This window comes from Hemitrygon akajei, chromosome 6, assembly GCF_048418815.1.
Source record: "Hemitrygon akajei chromosome 6, sHemAka1.3, whole genome shotgun sequence".
NCBI classification, from domain to species: Eukaryota; Metazoa; Chordata; class Chondrichthyes; order Myliobatiformes; family Dasyatidae; genus Hemitrygon; species Hemitrygon akajei.
Window position 1 is genome coordinate 2938204 of NC_133129.1, and position 19569 is coordinate 2957772.

The following is a 19569-nucleotide window of genomic DNA, read 5'->3' on the forward strand; positions in this document are numbered from 1 at the left end:
GGATGAAGGAAACACCATATATCAGAGATACCATAATTAGAGAGAAAAGAGTGAATAGCTAAGGCAGATTTAGTAAGTAGTCTAGTAACAGAGGACGATCGATCCAAATTAGGATCTAACCAACAATTGAAATCGCCACCCAGTATAAGAGAGTATGAGTTTAAATCTGGTAGCAAGGAGAAAAAACGTTCAAAAAAATTAACATCATCAAAATTGGGAGCATACAGGTTTGCTAGTACAACTTTAGTATTGTATAATTTACCAGAAACAATAATAAAATGGCCATTTGTATCAGATATCTTATTATGGGGTTCAAAAGGAATATTTGAATTAATAAGGATGGAGACCCCCCTAGCTTTGGCAGCAAAGGATGAATGAAAATGCTGACCCGCCCACTTTGACAGAAGCCGAGAATTATCAAAACTACGAATATGAGTTTCTTGAAGGAAAGCAATGTCAGCTTTGAGTTGTTTAATATGGGAGAAGACCTTCCTTCTTTTAACAGGATGATTCAGTCCCTTTACATTCCAGCTCACAAATTTAAGTGAATTAACCATTATCAATTGTTAGTGCATAGAAGGTAGCAGGCATATAAAAAAATCAAACAGTACAATAACAGTCTGGGAGCAAAAATGTAAACATAGATCCATAGAATCAAAACAGAGACATGTCCTGAATAACAAAGGAAAACAAAAGAAACAGTGAGTAGTGTTGGAACTGGAGAATCCTCCCCCCCGCAACCCAAAAATAGACGGCTACCTAAAAAAGCAGCTAGCTCTACCAAAAAAATTAACCCAAGTATGACTTCCAGTTCTGTGTCGTTAACAAAAGTTCTGTATAAATAATATAGCAAATAGTAACTAATTTATGCACTAGAAAACAGAATTATAAATAGGAACAACTTCAACAGAAGTATAAAACTTAATACAAAGAAAATCAGAAGAAAACTAAAACTAACCTACCCGCGAAAAATTATAAAAGATTAAAAGGAAAAAAAAGGAGGGAGAAAAGGGGGAAATTAAAAAATTCAAAGAGTCCTTATCAACCATTTACAGAAAAAAAAAGCAAAACTTAAACTATGAATCAACCAACAGGGAGGCCTTCAATAAAAACTCCAAACCTCCAAAACAAGTTAAAGACAATTGTAGTTCTCTATAGATAAGGTTATACAAAAATAAAATAGATTACCCAGGTAAAATCTAAAAGTTCGCAGGGAAACATTAAACTTAAATTATCTATTTAGAAAAAATGCACCAAGTCCAGGGAGAGATTGACTACAGCCCTTAAGAGTTTCAATAGATAATGACTGAATTATTCAAGTAAAGTCTGAGTTCGGAAAAGATAGTTTTACTTCGAGAAGTACTTATCAACCATTTTAGAAGGTCAGGCCGGTTCTGAAGAAGACGAGGTGGCTGGGAGACTTCCAACAAACGCCTCAGCCTGCTTTACTGATTTAAACCACTTATAATCCCCAGTAGTAAGCGTAATTCGGAGATCGGTTGGGTTTCGAAGAAAGGGTCTGAGTCCACGATCAAAAAGCACTTTCATTACACCTTTAAACTCAGCACGCATCTTCAGAACCTGGGGGGCAAAATCCTCCACAAAACGAATGACCGTATTTTGAAAGGCAAAAGTACCTCTGCGGCGTGCCTCCATCATCAAACGGTTTTTCACCTGGTATTGATGAAAGCATAAAATAATCAGCCGTGGGCGGGAACCCAGAGTTGCTCGAGGTACATAGATCCTGTGTGCCCTTTCAAGCTCAGGTGGAGTCGGAAAAAATTCTTTCCCGAAAATCTCACAGAGAAACTTGGAAAAAAAATTCAACAGGAGAGCCCTTTTCGGTGGCCTCTGGCAAACCAAGAATTCATAGATTGCAACGTCTGCTCCGATTTTCAAGATCCACCATTTTGGAAAAAAGTTTGCTATTCTTCTCCTCTAGGTTGGAGCAGAGAGTTTCAAGATATTGAACACGGCGTTTTAAATCTTCAGAAGTTACGTCAATGCGAGATAAATGTTCATCATGATCATCCACTCTAGCATTAATCTGATCCAGTTTGGCATTCAGCTGGTTGAAAGAAGTTCTGAATTCATTTCTAAAATCCATTAAAGTATCTTGTCGATGTCGTTCCAGAACAGCGAGAATCTCAGCCGACAAAGCCGTAGAAGTTTCCTTTTTCCCGGTTTTAGTACTTTTGGTAGCCATTATAAGATAGATGTGTTCGCAGGCAGGTAGAAGAAAACTAATAAAATACCTAACTAAGGTTTAAGAAGGGAGACACATGGTGCAAAGGTAAGAAGAATAACGGAGCAAAAGTTCAGAGCGACTAAGCAATCGCCATCTTACCGGAAGTCCTTTCCCCTCTTTTTGTGATATTTATTTAATTTAAAATTATACATGTAGGTATATATTTCTTATTGAAATTTACAGTCTTTAATTAATATGTATTGCAATGTATAATGGGGTGTCAGTGTAAAGATACGTCTTTACCAAAGGAGGTGTAAGACACACTTACCCTCCGCTAGCCTTCACTTTACCCTTGGGAAAGGTGTAGCCGCTGCTTAGCCCCCAATCAGGGTCACGTGAATCCATGGGATCAGGTGGTGGATGGTCGTACAAGCAGCTGGTGCAGATCACAAATTCTGATTATGCGACCACTGACACCAGGCAGACAATCTCTGAAGAGTATTGATAATGGCTGGGCTCACCCATCCTGTACAGACACTGCTCAGAAGAAGGTGATGGAAACCACTTTTGTAGAAAAATTGCCAAGAACAATCATGGTCATAAACAGGAGAAAATCTGCCATTGCTGGAAATCCAGAGCAACACACACAAAATACTGGAGTAACTCAGCAGGTCGGGCAGCGTCTATGGGGAAAGGATCAAAGGTTCATTTTATTGTCAAAGTTTGCAAGTAGAATACAACTCTGATATTCATCTTCTGCAGATAATCATGATATCCAGAAAAACCATGGGATTCAATACCACCCACACGAAAAGGAAATAGAAAAATCTCACAACCTCAACCCTCCACCTCCCTCCCTCGCACAAAAGCCAACAGATTGCTCACCTGGAAGACGATCGTCAGAAGATCAAAAGCCCCAAGACCCCAACCCCCTCCCTCTCAAAAAATACAGTGCCAACAACACCAAACCCAACACCCTCTCCCCACACAGTTTTAACGCAACCCGACCATTTTGTACAGGTCACACCTGCCCCAAAAGAGGTCCCAATGATCCAGAAATCTGAATCCCTGCCCCCTGCTCCAATCCCTCAGCCACACATTTATCCTCCACCTCACTCTATTCCTGTGCTCAGTGTCACATGGCACAGGCAGTAATCCCGAGATGTGGTCCTGCTTCTCAACTTCCTTCCTAACTCCCTGTAGTCCGCTTTCAGGACCTCCTCCCTTTTCCTACCAGTGTCATTGGTATCAATATGTACCACGACCTCTGGCTGTTCTCCTTCCCACTTCAGGATAACGTGGATGCGATCAGAAACATCCTGGACCCTGGCACCATCGAGGCAAACTACCATCCGCGTTTCTTTCCTGCGTCCACAGAATCGCCTATCTGACCCCCTAACTATGGCGTCCCCAATCACTGCTGCCATCCTCTTCCTTTCCCTACCCTTCTGAGCCACAGGGCCAGACTCTGTGCCAGAGACGCGACCACTGTTGCTTCTCCCTGTAGGCTGTTCTTCCCAACAGTACTCAAACAGGAGTACTTACTGTTAAGGCGAACAGCCACAAGGGTACTGTCTAGCATCTGGCTCTTGTCCTTCCCTCTCCTGACTGTTACCCATTTACCTAACTCCCGAGGCCCCAGTGTAACTACCTGCCTACAGCTCCTCTCTATCACCTCCTTGCTCTCCCTGACCACACGAAGGTCATCGTGCTGCAGCTCCAGTTCCCTAACACGGTCCCTAAGAAGCTGCAGCTCGACACACCTGGTGCAGATGTGGCCGTCCAAGAGGCTGGGAGTCTCCAGGAACTCCCACATCTGACACCGAGAACAGAACACCAGCTTCACACACATTCTTCCTGTCTGTATTCTACACAGATAACCTACCTGGCCTCGACCCATTACTGCCGAAACCCTGTTGAGCCAAAGCCTTCCTCGTCTGTTTCCCTCTACTATAGTGCCTGCTCTGTAAAGCTGTCTCCTTTTAAACTCTTCCCGCTGTTCTCACTGGCTGACGTCCACGCACTTGCGCACTCGTGCCCTGATCAAACCGCTGAAGGAATTGATTTAATACTGGATTTGTTCTGATGGGAGATTGGAGGGACTGGGTGTGTTCTGAGTGTAGATCGCAGACACTATTTTTTCTGAGGAAAGATTGGTCGGACTGGGTCTGTTCTGATGGGAGATTAGAGAATCTGGGTTCTGAGGTGAGATCAGAGACAATTTCTTTTTTCTTATGGGAGATTAGAGAGATTGGATTTGTTCTGAGGGGAGATTAGAGTGACTGGCTTTGTTCTGTTGAGCGGTTGGACAGACTGGGCTTGTTCTGAGGAAAGTGTGTTGGAAACATAGGAAGATAGAAAATCTACAGCGCATTACAGGCCATTCAGCCCACAATGTTGTGCTGACTACGTCAACTACTCTAAGCACTGCCTAGAATTTCCCTTCCACATAGCCCTCTCTTTTTCTGAGGAAGAAGTGAAGTGAGACTGGAGAATCAGGGTCTACTCTACAGACTGTTACACGAAGCACCACTTGTAACGATGATCAGTGTGGTACAGAGAATTTGCATTTACTGATGAGCAACTTCACAACTGAAAAGAATGTGGGTTCTCCAACTAACTACCTGTGTGCACCCTACTGGGATCCCTGACCCTCCATGAATAGTGAATGAAGAGGAAAGCAATTATCTGGGAAATGAGTCCACGCTGGCTAGGTGTTCCTCATGGTCTCGATCTCCACATGTCCTCCTTATCCGTGATGGTTGTTCTCTGACTGCAGGAGAGTTATGGCTCCTACGTATTTGGAGCTCCTGAATCTTATACTGTTCCTCATCAATTGAACTGGTGGATCTCCATCTCTTTGGCTCAAGGTCACCTGACCTAGGTGGGTCACCTTCTTACTGCTCATTATACAGGGCTACAACCAACATTGTTTCCTGGTCCTGCCCACCCCAGACTTGTGTATTTGAGTCTTTCAACTCTGTCTGGTCCAAACCCATTAAACTAGGTGACCCAGACAGAGTCTAACGAGATTACAGATTGATTCTTTGGTAGGTCCGGCATTTTACATAATAAGTAGCTACTCCTCCGAGAATGGGCTCAGGTTCAGCAGGTCCTTCGGGTCCTGATGTTTCTCATGTCCACTTTCAGTTGCTCTGATTAGATTATCCAAGAGCAAGAATATAGTTCAGAATCCACAAAATGGGGGCTGAGGGAACAAAGACAACTGGTCTGTCTCCTTCCCCTGACCTTGATTCATCAAATCCACTAATTGTAGACTGTCGTTTCTTCTGGCCAACATCTCCCTCCTCTTCATCCAAAGCTATTTATCTTGGGATCATTATCCTCCTCTCATTCAGATGACTGCCCATAGGACTGCCTTGTAGGTGTGTAACACTTACATTCTATAAATAATATTAACATTTACTAACTTCACCCACTTTACACTGACAATCATCTCTGCTTTTTCATGAAAACGTTATCCTCGAATTTTTTTTCCATTATTGCATCTTCTCAGTTGATATACATTGAGCAATACAATTATCAGGGGACATAAAGTTAGTATTGCAGCGGTATGTGATACTATTCTTACCCATGGATGTATTTGAACATTTGTCCTCCAATTCCAAAACTTACTCCAAAAGCCTGGTGACTCAATATTTCATTTGCTTCTCCAGCGTGTGTTTTAATTACTTTAGTGTGTTTAGTCCATCGATGGATTATCTCCGTTTCCTCTGCCACAACACGTGTCCAGTCTGCAGTCAAGTGAGGAATTGGTGGCAACTCAGTAACAACACAGTCCCACAGATATTGATCTGTATCTGTGCATCGAGTCTTGAAGTTCTCCCCCTGGCTGAGGCAAAGTTCATCCTCCAATGGCCAGGTCTAAAGTCACATTCCCTCTCGTGATATTGTGACTTTCCAAAGGGCATTGTTTCCATTCCTTGGTATAACCTGTGGCCCCTGTTGCTATGTAATACGTCTGTCCCACCAATGCATACTGTAAGAAAGCCTAGTTATTCACAGGCAAAGTAGACAATGAATAATTTTGATAAGTACAGTTTTTAAGTTTCTGCTTTGTCACTTCTTCTGGACAAGACCAGTTGTCTCCCCCTTGATGGCATCTTGATAAATTGCTCCCTTTCCCAGTACCATTCATAACAGTAGCATATATCAGTGGGTTACTTAAGGATATCTATGTATTCTGATGATAATTTCCAACATTGTGAACATTTTTTCAAAGTGTACATTGATTTATTTTCATTTCGGGAAAATATGGAATAACGCTCTGACATAAGCAAACCTTCCTTTACCATCATCACGGGTACCGAGTTCTCTGTTGGTTATCGTAAGGCTTCTGATATGATACAATGGCACCCTTTCTCCAACCCATTCTTTTAGATGCTCATCTGAGACCCAGTTTGCTCCTTGATGTGCATCAAGTTGCAACAAATTAGTGCCAGTCATGGTGAGCAACCAACTAGCATACGTAGCACGGATCTCAGTTTTCTGCATTTCCTTAGACGTGAGGTCTATGTGGTCAGTAATCGGTTTTGTTGTATCATGAAGGGGCTACAGAAATTTACCAGTAACAGGGTTACCTGGATGCATCTCAACCAATCTGATTAGTTTGTACCCGATCTCTGTAATTCTCTCCAGTAATATCCCTTATTTTCTGCTGGAGGGACCGTGTCTGGTTTTCTAATTCTGCTATATCGAGGCTGTTGACTGTTGCTGCCCCTGATGCATAACCTACTCCCACTAATTCCAGTAGTCCTCTTTTCCTACTGTTTTTGACTGACCTAACCTCGCTCTGCTTAGTTGTCTCTCATAAGGGTGAGTAAATAATTGTTTTGTTGTAGGTGAGCACTTTTCAGGCACCATTATTTCAGTTAGATTAAAAATTATCTACGAGTGCTCGTGCCCTGGTACCAAAGTGTCAAATTCCCCTGTATCTCCTAACACTAAGCCTGTCCCATTTGTGTTACGCTGGGTCTCACTACATTTAGGCTCTGGTGTAGTTTCCATCACCTGTGGGTATGGAGTAGTGATTTTTCTAATAGTTTTGAAAACCTGGAAAGGGCCTGGCCACTGACAAAAACTGTAATATTTAAATATTCATAATATTTAAATTATTTTGTGCATATTTTCTACTTGTTTTTCTAGACAAACCAGTCCAGACTCCCAGTTGTCTTTGGATTCAAGGCACCCATTTTTCCACATCCAATTTTGTTTTGGGATAGGAGAGACAAACACTGACATATCTTCCTTTCCCTTTGATTTTTTTGACAAAACTCCCCTGCTTCTCAGGATGTGGAAAATAAAAATCACCTCCTTGAGTGGGCAGGTTCCCATCTTCCTGGAACAGTTGTTCCATCCTCGAGTCCCCCAAATCAGGACTACCATGTACATCAATTGTTATGTGCTGATGGTGATAACATTCCTATTTCTCCCCCACCAATTTCAGCTGGTTGATATGGTACCACCCACTTTTATCATGAGGAGTCAACACTGTACACTGAAGGGTTTGCTTTGTCTATAATTTCATAGGGCCCTGCAAACCTTGGATTTAACAATGAGTGGGTTGGTGTTTCTAATCATCACTCTTTGTCATGCGTTTAATTCCATGGGACTGACTTTTGAGTCAAAGCCGGCTTTACTCTGTTGCTTCTTCTTTCCTATTTGGTAGGCTGCCACATAACTGATCTCTTTCACTGTCTCTACCAATTGTTGTACCACTTTTCTGACACAAACCCATCGATATCGGGTTCTGACAAATCTAATCCTAACAACTCCTCCTTTCATATCCCTTCCGGTCATGAGTTTACATGGGATATAACCAGTTGAAGACGCCACTGTATTCCTTATTATCATCAAGGCACAAGGAAAATCTAATTCTAACTCCTCTAATCCTCTAATGTCCCTTCTGGTCATCCCTTGCGGAGTCCTCTGTTAAATCCATAACCTTAATCTGTTTTCCCTTCTGCCTTCCAGACTCCCAACCTGTAGCTGCCATTTCTGCCCAATAAAAGCACCTTGCTTCGCCAATTCATCAGCCTTTCTATTTCCCTCAGGAGATGATTTAGAGTGGGACTTCCCTTCATGACTCCATATTATTTTCCCTTTGCCTCTTCAGATATATATTGTAATAAAGCAGCAGATGGGAGGGGCCTGCCATTAGCTGAAACAACCCCCCTGTTGTGTTCAATTTCTGTTTCTCTTGTTTTATGGCCCCCTGTGGATTGTTATTGTACAGTCTGTTATTAAAGTTATTGCTCATGGCTGAACCGTCTCACTGCTCTGCTTTGGGGATAAGCCTCCTCGACATTCCCTGACACAAAGTACGTCCGTCACTGAGTTGATGATCTTCCAGCAGACGTAGTCTGCCGGGGTACACCCGTACATCAGAGAGTCAGTCCACTGTTACACAGCTGCTGGGAATGAACTGTAACACGGGCTCTTGCATCTTCTCCACATCCTCTCAGCAAATCCACAGCTGGGTGACGTCAGAAATGTGATTCTAAAAATTTATTTCACAAACCATTTACAAGAATAAATTTTTTTACAGCACCAGAAGACTTAGGAGCAGAATTAAGAAATTCAGCCCATCAAGTCAGTGCCACTATTCCATCATATCTGAATTATTTTCCATCTCAACTCCATTCTCCTCCCTTCTCCCCACAACCTTTAACTCCCTGACTAATCAGGAACCTATCAAGCTCTGCTTTAAATATTCCCAATAATTTGGCCTCCACAGCTGCCTGTGGCAATGAATTCCACAGATTCACCACTCCCTGGCTAAAGAAATTCCTCCTCATCTCTGTTCTAAAGTGCCGTCCTTCTATTCTGAGGCTGTGCCCTCAGTTCCAAGACTTCCCCACAATCAGAAACATACTCTCCATGTCTCTCAGTATTGTATGGGTTTCAGTGAGATCCACTGCAACCCCAACATTCTTCTAAACTGCAGTGAGTACAAGACCAGAGTTATCAAACACCATATACAGCACCCTGTCTGGGTGCATCTCAGCTCGATGTGGTACATCTCTGTCTGTGACACAAGAAGCTGTTTATTTCAATGAATGTGTGACAAGTAAAGCCAATCTGTAACTTTATCTTGCACAAGTCACTGATAGTTCTGTGTTGTATTTCCTACCGTAATGAAAGAGGAGATATTTTCAGTTACTTCCTCATTTACCACATCCCCAAAAGGCAACTTCAATTTTTCAGCTGTGAAACTAATTGGGCATTATCATTATCTTCCCTCAGAACAAACCCAGTCTGTCCGATCACCCTCAGACCAAACAGAGTCTGTCCGATCTCCCCTCAGACCAAACCCAGTCTGTCCGATCTCCCCTCAGACCAAACGCAGTCTGTCCGACCTCCCCTCAGACCAAACCCAGTCTGTCCGATCTCCCTCAGACCAAACCCAGTCTGTCCGATCACCCTCAGACCAAACCCAACCTATCCGATCTCCCCTCAGACCAAACCCAGCCTGTCCGATCTCCCCTCAGACCAAACCCAGTCTGTCAGATCTCCCCTCAGACCAAACCCAGTCTGTCCGATCTCCCCTCAGACCAAACCCAGTCTGTCCGATCACCCTCAGACCAAACCCAGCCTGGCCAATCTCCCCTCAGAACAAACCCAGTCTGTCCGATCTCCCCTCAGACCAAACCCAGTCTGTCCGATCTCCCCTCAGACCAAACGCAATCTGTCCGATCTCCCCTCAGACCAAACCCAGTCTGTCCAATCTCCCGTCAGACCAAACCCAGTCTGTCCGATCTCCCCTCAGACCAAACGCAATCTGTCCGATCTCCCCTCAGACCAAACCCAGTCTGTCCAATCTCCCGTCAGACCAAACCCAGTCTGTCCGATCTCCCCTCAGACCAAACCCAGTCTGTCCGATCTTCATGCAGAACAAACACAGTCTCTGTGATCTCTCCACAGTCTCTCATCAGTACAAACTCACTCTCTGAAAGCACCTCAGTCACTCCAGAAAACAAAGCCAGTCTCTCTCTGATCTCACCTCAGAGCAAACCCAGTCCCAAGGGGGAGGGGGAAGGTGAATATGGAGGTAGTGATTGGCATGATTTAGCAGATGAAACTACTAGATATGGTTACGATAATTATAAAATACCATTTCCCGAGGAATTCCCACCGACACCCTACCATAGGGAGCCAGTGCTACTGTCTGCACGATTGGCACCTCTCATTACTCTCAGAGAGGAGGGAGCAGGACAGCAAATCAAACTCAGGCTGTAACATACACCACACTGTTCGGTGTACAGCAACTTAAAGATATTGCTGAGGATATCAGGACACATGTGCTCAGAGACGATACTCAAGAGCTTTTCCAAGCAACTAGCCATCAGAGAGAACTTCAAGGAAAGGAGATTGATTATAATGTGTCCCATCCAAATATGCACTCGGCTTTGCCGGATCTACAATGAGATGGTGGGGAACTGAAGAACGCAATATTGACTGATATGGGTGTTAACAGAGGGGACCCAGTCGACGCACTAGACAGATTTTACCAGAGGAGAGGTGAACATCCCACTGCATTTGCATCCCATTTATGGACTGTGTTCCAAGGAGTGTAGGAACAGCAGTAGAGTGCGGCCATTTAGACGGTTGTGGATACTGGCGTCTCACTATACCGTTCAATCTAAAAAGGCACTGGAAATGTTTGATCCTTCTGAACCCACACATACTGAGGCACGGTCACTGAGGAAAATGTGTAGAGCGAGGGAAAAGGAGATACAGAGACCATCTAAGCTCCCTAATGGGAAGGTGATGCCTGTTAAAAGTCAGGCACCTGCCTGGAGAAATAAGGGTAGGGGACCCACCCCGAGGGCCTCCCTGCCACACCATCAAGGGGCAAGGAAGGGCAGAGGAAATGGAACAGGGCCAGGAACTGGGAGAACTGAAGGTGGAGTAATTAAATGCTGTAACTGTGGCCAAGAGGGACACATGAAGAGAGAATATCCAAACCTGAGACAGGAAAGAGCAGAACAATGCAGTTTGTCTTTGGAGGGGCCAGAAAGACGGAGCCCACAAAATAACATGGTGGAGACACCACCATCCAGGGAATTGTACCCTGAGCCTGAATGATGGTGTTAGGCCTCACCAACATGGTTGTGACACAAGGTGGGATGAAACTGGAAGACCTCGAGTGAGTGGTAGGGTTGGAGGCCGCCCTGTTACGTTTTTATGGGACACTGGAGGATCCCGAACCACAGTCAACACCACTAATGTAAATAACATAAATTGGGAGCTACAAGATAGAGTTATCCTCATTGGATTCTCAAACATCCACAAGTGGGACGTGTGAGTGTGCCATTGGAATTAAGGATAGGAGACATAGCATCGAAACATTCAACAGTGCTGGTGGAATTACCCAGGGAGCGGGAACATTTACTGGGGACTGATTACTTAGCCAAAGTGGGGCTTTGCTTTGATCCAGTTAATTGTATGATTTGGCAGATGCCAACTGTCATGAATAACATACACCACATACAGATCCCGGCAGGAGAATATCGGATAGAATATGCACAATGGATGAAATGTGGATAAAACTGGGGGAGATGAGCAATGATCAGAAGGTGCAGCAAATTATTGTACAGAACTCGGGGGCATTTGCAAGGCACAAGCATGACTGTGGAAAGATGGCCGGCAGTGTGTGCATACAAGGTCCAGACCCCAAAGCACCGAACCAATATGAGTTTCCAAAAAAACAGAGGAAGTTGTAGGCAAGGGAATACAGAGTTTGCTACAACAAGGGGTACTGAGGCCAGTAGCCTCCACGAATAACTCACCCATATGGCCCGTGAGGACTCCAGATGGTATTTGGAGGTTGATTATCAAGAGATGAATAAAGTAACTCAGTTAACAGCCCCAACTGTAGCAACTAGCCCGGAAACTGTGGTCAAACAGAATGAAATTGCACAATGGTTCACAGTTTTAAACATAAATAATGGATTTTGGTCATGGTCAAGTTTGCATTTGCCTTTCAGAGACAGCAGTATACATGGACTACCCTACCACAGGGTTCCATAATTCCCCATCTATATGTCATCAGCACTTAGGGGAAAGGTTTAAACAGTTTTTCAAAACCCGAGTGCTTGATACAGTACATAGAAGATCTACTCCTGCAGATTGAAACCAAGCAGGAACATTATCAACTATTGACAGAACTGCTGCAATTATTAGCAACACACACAAAATGCTGGAGGAACTCAGCAGGCCAGGCAGCATCTTATGGGAAAGAGTACAGTCAGCATTTCAGGCTGAAACCCTTCAGCGGGACTGGAGGGAAAAAGCTGAGGAGTAGATTTAAAAGGTGGGAGGAGGGAGAGAGAACCACCAGGTGAAACATGGAGGGAAGGGATGAAGTAAAGAACTGGGAAGTTGATTGGTGAAAGAGATAAAAGGCCATGGAAGAAAGAAAAAGGGGGAGGAGCACCAGGGGGAGGTGATGGGTGGGAAAGGAGATAACATGAGAGAGGGAAAAGGGTTGGGAAATGTTGAAGGGGTGGAGGGGGGGTATTACTGAAATTTTGAGAAATCGATGTTCATGCCATCAGGTTGGAGGCTGCCCAAACAGAATATAAGGTGTTATTCCTCCAACCTAAGTGTGGCCTCATCATGACAGTGGAGGAGGCCATGGATTGACATATCGGAATGGGAATGGGAAGTGGAATTAAAATGGGCTTCCACTGGGAGATCCCACTTGTTCTGGCAGATGGAGTGTAAACGCTCAGTAAAGTGGTCTCCCAATCTACATCGGGTCTCATCGATATACAAGAGGCCACACCAGGATCATCGAACACAGTATATGATGCCAACAGACACACAGGTGAAATGTTGCCTCACCTGGAAGGACTGTTTAAGCCTTAAATGGTGGTAAAATAGAAGGTGTAGGGACAGGTGTAGCACTTGTTCCACTTGCAAGGATAAGTGCCAGGAGAGAGAAGAGTGGGGAGGGATGAGTGGAGAAGGGAGTCACGTAGGGAGCGATCAAGCAGAAATTGGGGGGAGGGAAAGATGTGCTTTGTGGTGGAATCCCATTGGAGGTGGGGGCAGTTTCGGAAACTCTGTTCCTCCAATCAGAGTGTGGCCTTATCCCGACAGTAGGATGGACATATCGGAAAGGGAATGGAAAGTGGAATAAAATTGGGCGGCCACTGGGAGATCGTGCTTGTTCTGGCAGATGGAGTGTAAACGCTCAGCAAAGTGGTCTCCCAATCTACATCGGGTCTCACTGATGTACAAGAGGCCACACCAGGATCATCAGATAGACCTCAGTATGTGCGATTGGGAGACTGTAGGTCTGACATGGTGGTCAGCAGCACAGGAGCGCCGCAGGGGACCGTGCTCTCTCCGGTCCTGTTCACCCTGTACACATCAGACTTCCAATATAACTCGGAGTCCTGCCATGTGCAGAAGTTCGCTGATGACACGGCCATAGTGGGGTGTGTCAGGAATGGACAGGAGGAAGAGTATAGGAAACTGATACAGGACTTTGTGATATGGTGCAACTCAAACTACCTGCGTCTCAATATCACCAAGACCAAGGAGATGGTGGTGGACTTTAGGAGATCTAGGCCTCATATGGAGCCAGTGATCATTAATGGAGAATGTGTGGAGCAGGTTAAGACCTACAAGTATCTGAGAGTGCAGTTAGACGAGAAGCTAGACTGGACTGCCAACACAGATGCCTTGTGCAGGAAGGCACAGAGTCGAATGTACTTCCTTAGAAGGTTGGCGTCATTCAATGTTTGTAGTGAGATGCTGAAGATGTTCTATAGGTCAGTTGTGGAGAGCGCCCTCTTCTTTGTGGTGGCGTGTTGGGGAGGCAGCATTAAGAAGAGAGTCGCCTCACGTCTTAATAAGCTGGTAAGGAAGGCGGGCTCTGTCGTGGGCACAGAACTGGAGAGTATGACATCGGTAGCAGAACGAAGGGCGCTGAGTAGGCTACGGTCAATTATGGAAAACCCTGAACATCCACTGCATAGCACCATCCAGAGACAGAGAAGCAGTTTCAGCGACAGGTTGCTATCGATGCAATGCTCCTCAGACAGGATGAAGAGGTCAATACTCCCCAATGCCATTCGGCTTTACAATTCAACCGCCAGGGGGAAGATATGTTAAAGTGCCGGGGTTAGGACTGAGCTTAAGTTACCATTCAATGTATTTTAGTAAACTATTTAAGAACTTTTTAAAAGCTATTTATTAATGCTTTTTTTTTGAGAGGGTGATTTTAGATGCATATCATATTTATACTGAGTTAAGTATTGTATGTAAATGTTTTTGATACAATAAGTGTATGGGACATTGGAAAAATGTTGAATTTCCCCATGGGGATGAATAAAGTATCTATCTATCTATCTATCTATCTATCTATCTAAAGTAGAAGGTGTAGGGACAGGTGTAGCACTTGTTCCACTTGCAAGGATAAGTGCCAGGAGAGAGAAGAGTGGGGAGGGACGAGTGGAGAAGGGAGTCACGTAGGGAGCGATCTCTGCAGGAAGCAGAAATTGGGGGGAGGGAAAGATGTGCTTTGTGGTGGAATCCCATTGGAGGTGGGGGCAGTTTCGGAGAAATGTGTGTTTTTGAGTTTTCTCCCTGTTTAGAAAATAGTCTGCACATTTATTTCTTTTACCATGACCATGCATTTTCCAATGTTGTATTTCATTTGCCAATTTCTTGCCCATTGTCCTAATCTGTCTAAGGCTTTCTGCAGCCTATCTGTTCCCTCAACACTATCTGTCCCTCCACTAATCTTCGTATCATCTGCAAATTTGGCAACAAAGCCTTCTATTCCATCATCTAAATCATTTATACACAGCATAAAAGGAAGTGGTCCCAAAACCGGCCCCTGTGGAACACCATTAGTCACTGGTAGCCAACAAATAAAGAATCTTTAATTTCCACTCTCTTCCTCCTACCAATCAGCCAATGCTCTAACCAGGCCAGAAGCTTCCCTGTAATACCATGGCTCTTAACTTGGTAAGCAGTCTCACGTGTGACACCTTGTCAAAGGCCTTCTGAAAATCCAAATATACAACATCCACTGCATCCACTTTATCTATCCTACATCTAATCTCCTCAAAGAATTCCAACAGGTTTGTCAGGCAAGATTGTCCCTTAAGGAAACCATGCTGACTTTGTCCTATCTTGTCCTGTGTCACCAAGTACTGCATAAGCTCATCCTTAACAATTGACTCCAACATCTTCCCAACCACTGAGGTCAGGCTAAATGGTCTATTGTTTCCTTTCTGCTGACCCCTCCTTTCTTAAAGAGTGGAGTGACATTTGCAATTTTACAGTCTTCCGGAACCAGGCCAGAAATATCATTACAAATGCCCACCTTACCATTACCTTTCAGAACCCTTGAGTGCAGTTCATCTGGTCCACGTGACTTATGTATCTTTAGGTCTCTCAGCTTTTTGAGCATCTTCTCCCTGGTAATAGTAATTGCACTCGCTTCTCTTCCCTCACACTGTTCAACCCCTGGCTCACTGCTAGTGTCTTCCAAAATACTCATTTAGTTCACCTGCCATCTCCTTATTATCTCTCTGGCCTCATTTTCTAGCGGTCCTGTATCTACTCTCATCTCTCTTTTATGTTTTGTGTATTTGAAAACAGCTTTTTCTATCCACCTTGATACTGTTCGCTAGCTTGTCGTTTATTTCATCTCCCCCCACCCCCGATGATTCTTTTAGTTGATTTCTGCAGGTATTTAACAACTTCCTAATTTTCTATTGTCATCTTGGATGACCTCCACATCTGTTCCCCTGATGGAGATGGGAATGCAGGGTGCTTTCACCTTCCTGAACTCCACCACCAACTCCTTTGTCTTGGTAATGTTGAGCTGCAGGTGATCCAGCCCACACCACTCAACAAAGTTGTCTCCCACTCTTCTGTACTCAGCCTCTTGCCCTCTCTTTTGCTTTTACATTAGCTTTGACTTCCCTTGTCAACCACAATTGTATTATTTTGCCGTTTGAGATTTGCTTTGTTTTTGGAATGCATCTACCCTGCACCTTCCTCATTTTTCCCAGAAACTCATCCAAATTCCAACTACTATTCGGAGGCCTGTATTTAACTGCCATCAGGGTCCTTTTACCCTTGCAGTTTCTTAACTCAACCCACAAGGATTCAGTATTTTCCAATCCAATGTCACATGTTTATATTGATTTGATGCCATTCTTTACCAGTAGAGTCTCACCACACCCTCTGCCTACCTTCCTATCCCTCTGATACAACGTGTAACCTCGGACATTCAGCTCCCAACTACAATCATCATTCAGCCATGATTCAGTGATGGACACAACATCATACCTGACAATCTGTAATTGTGCAACAAGATCATCCACCTTATTTCTTATTCTCAGTACATTGTGATATAACACTTTGAGTACTGTATTTGCTTTTCAGACAGGTGGGGCTCATCAGCCTTGGACGGCAGCCTGCCGAGGACAAGGAAAACTCTGATTTTAAGCCTTCATTACTTGTGGCCGTACCCACCCACGGGAAAGGCTTCGGGAGTAAACCCTGAGGAAGAAATCTGTAGCCGGGGTCCCTAAGGCAGCTTAATATTTGTTTACAGCTTCATTCTGGCAACCCCTGTGATGACACTGGTGCCAGGCTGTATTGGGTTTGCCCTTCCCTTGGACTCCATCAGTGACGTGGAGATGGGGAACCCGCTGCATGGGAAACAGCCGATTCTTCAAATCTTCCCACCCAGGCTTACACCCTGGAGAGGACACAGTCCACCAGAGGCACAGACCCATCATCCCCTGGGATTGACGGCTGCCTACTGTATTTGCTACCCTTTTTGATTCTGCACCCCTAATGCACTGACACCCACCCTGATGGCTGCCTGCCCTTCCTGACAGTCTGACTGCATGCAATCTTTGCTTTTTTACCATCCATCCTATCCTGAGTCCCTGAACTCCAGTTCCCATTCCCCTGCCAAATTAGTTTAAACTCTCCCCAACAGCTCTAACAAACCTGCCCGTGAGAATATTGGCTTCCCTTGAGTTCAGGTGCAACCCGTCACTTTTGAACAGTGTCATACCTCCCCCAGAAGCGATCCCAATAATCCAAAACCAAAGCCCTGCCCCCTGCACCAGCTTCTCAGCCACACATTGATCTACCAAATCATCCCGTTTCTACCATCACTGCCGCGTGGCACAGGCAGCAATCCAGAGATTACTACCCTGGAGGTCCTGCTTCTCAGCTTTCTACCGAGCTGTCTAAATTCTCTCTTTGCTTTTCTTTCCGATGTCATTGGTACCAATATGTATCAAAATGTCTGGCTGCTCTCCCTCCCTCTACATAAAGCTGTGGACACAATCCGTGATGCCCCTGACTCTGGCACCTGGGAGGCAACATAGCATCTGGGTGTCCTGTTCACATCCACAGAATCTTCTCTTTGTTCCTCTGAATATCGGAAGCAGTTTTGGGCCCCTTATCTTAGAAAGGATGTGTTGAAACTGGAGAGGGTTCAAAGGAGGTTCACGAAAATGATTCCAGGATTGAATGGCTTGTCACATTAAGAGTGGTTGATGTCTCTGGGCCTGTATTCACCAGAATTCATTAGAATGAGGAGTGACCTCATTGAAACCTATCGAATGGTGAACGGCCTCGATAGAGTAGATGTGGAGAGGATATTTCCTATGCTGGGGAGTCTAAGACCAGAGGACACAGCCTCAGAATAGAGGGGCATCCTTTTAGAACAGAGATGAGGAGGAAATTCTTTAGCCAGAGAGTGGTGAATCTGTAGAATTTGTTGCCATATGCAGCTATGGAGGCCGAGTCATTATGTATATTTAAGAGGGGGTTTGTTCCCCCTCTCCAAGCATCTGATGAACCCAAAGGAATGGCAGAGACTGGTACAGTTTGGCACCAGTTGCATCGCAGGAGTTGCCAGTCAGTGTTGAACTTAATGTAGAGCTGCCTGATGGACTCCAGCTCCAGAATTTCACCTTGGTTGTTTACTCCCGAAGCCTTCCTCATGAGTGAGTACAGCCACAAGGGGTGGAGATTTGAGATCAGAGTTTTCCCTCTCCTAGATGAGCTGCCAACAATGGCTGACGAGCCCCATCTGCCCTAAGCGACTGGTTTTAAAGTATCAGTAACCCACATATGCCCCTTCTCCTGTCATTAGAAACGGTTCCTCTGGGTTTAGTAGCTGAGCCACACGTGAAGGCCAGGAGCTGGACTTGGTTGTCAGAGGCTATTTGAGGCACACGCCATTGGGAGCATTTAATAGGTAGTGGGAGCTTGTCCGTATTACCACCCTCAGCTATAACAACATTAACCCTTTACAACGGGTAGTCAAAACTGCCCAACGCATCGCTGGCACCAGCCTACCCAGCATCAAACTCATATATACACAGAAAGGTGCCAATAAAGGGCAGGTAACATCATGAATTATCTCACACCCACCCCCCCCTCGCTCATGGACTGTTTGTCCCACTCCCATCAGCACCACACCAGGACCACCAGACTCAAAAACAGTTACTTTCCCCAAGCAGCAAGTCTGATCAACCCCTCCCGTCTCCACACCCCCACCACCACCACTTCATCATTTCCTGACAGTCACCTTATGTACACACACTCCTGTGTCTCGTGTCACTTTATGGACACACAATTGATCTGTGTATAGAAACTATCTTATGCATTTATACTAATTTTGTGGATTTTTTGTATTATTGTGTTCTTTATCTCAGTGTTTTTTCTGTGTTGCTTCGAACCCAGAGTAACAATGATTTCATTCTCCTTTACAGTTGTCTACTGGAAATGATATGAAACAATTTGAATGTTGAATGTTGAATCCGGGGTTCCTGCAGTGTGTTTTGTTTCCAGCATCTGCAGTCTCCTGTGCCCCCGTGATGATGGTCACACTGCCTTCAGTGAAACCCTGGACACTAACTCCTCCTGTGTCCAGTTACCTGCAGGACCTCTTCCTCCTGGTCAGTTCTCCCCCTCCAGTCCCGTACTTTATGGTCTCTTTCCCTTTGACCTCACCCACTAATTGCAATTGCCAGATCCATGTATCTTATCCCTGTTCACTCTAGGAATTGGACCGTAAGGTCACAAGATATAGGAGCAGAATTAGGCCATTCGGTCCATCGAGTCTGTTCCACCATTCCATTATGGCTGATTTAGTTTCCCCCTCAACCCCATTTTCCTGCCCTCTCTCCGTAACCTTTGATACACTTACTAATGAAGAAACTATCAGACTCCGTTTTAAATATACGCAGTGACTTGGCTTCCCACAGTCGTCTGTGGCAATGAATTTCACAGAATCACAACTGTCTGGCTGAAGAATGTCTGATACCAGAGGGTGTGTGATTCAGCTGGGAGGGGGTAAG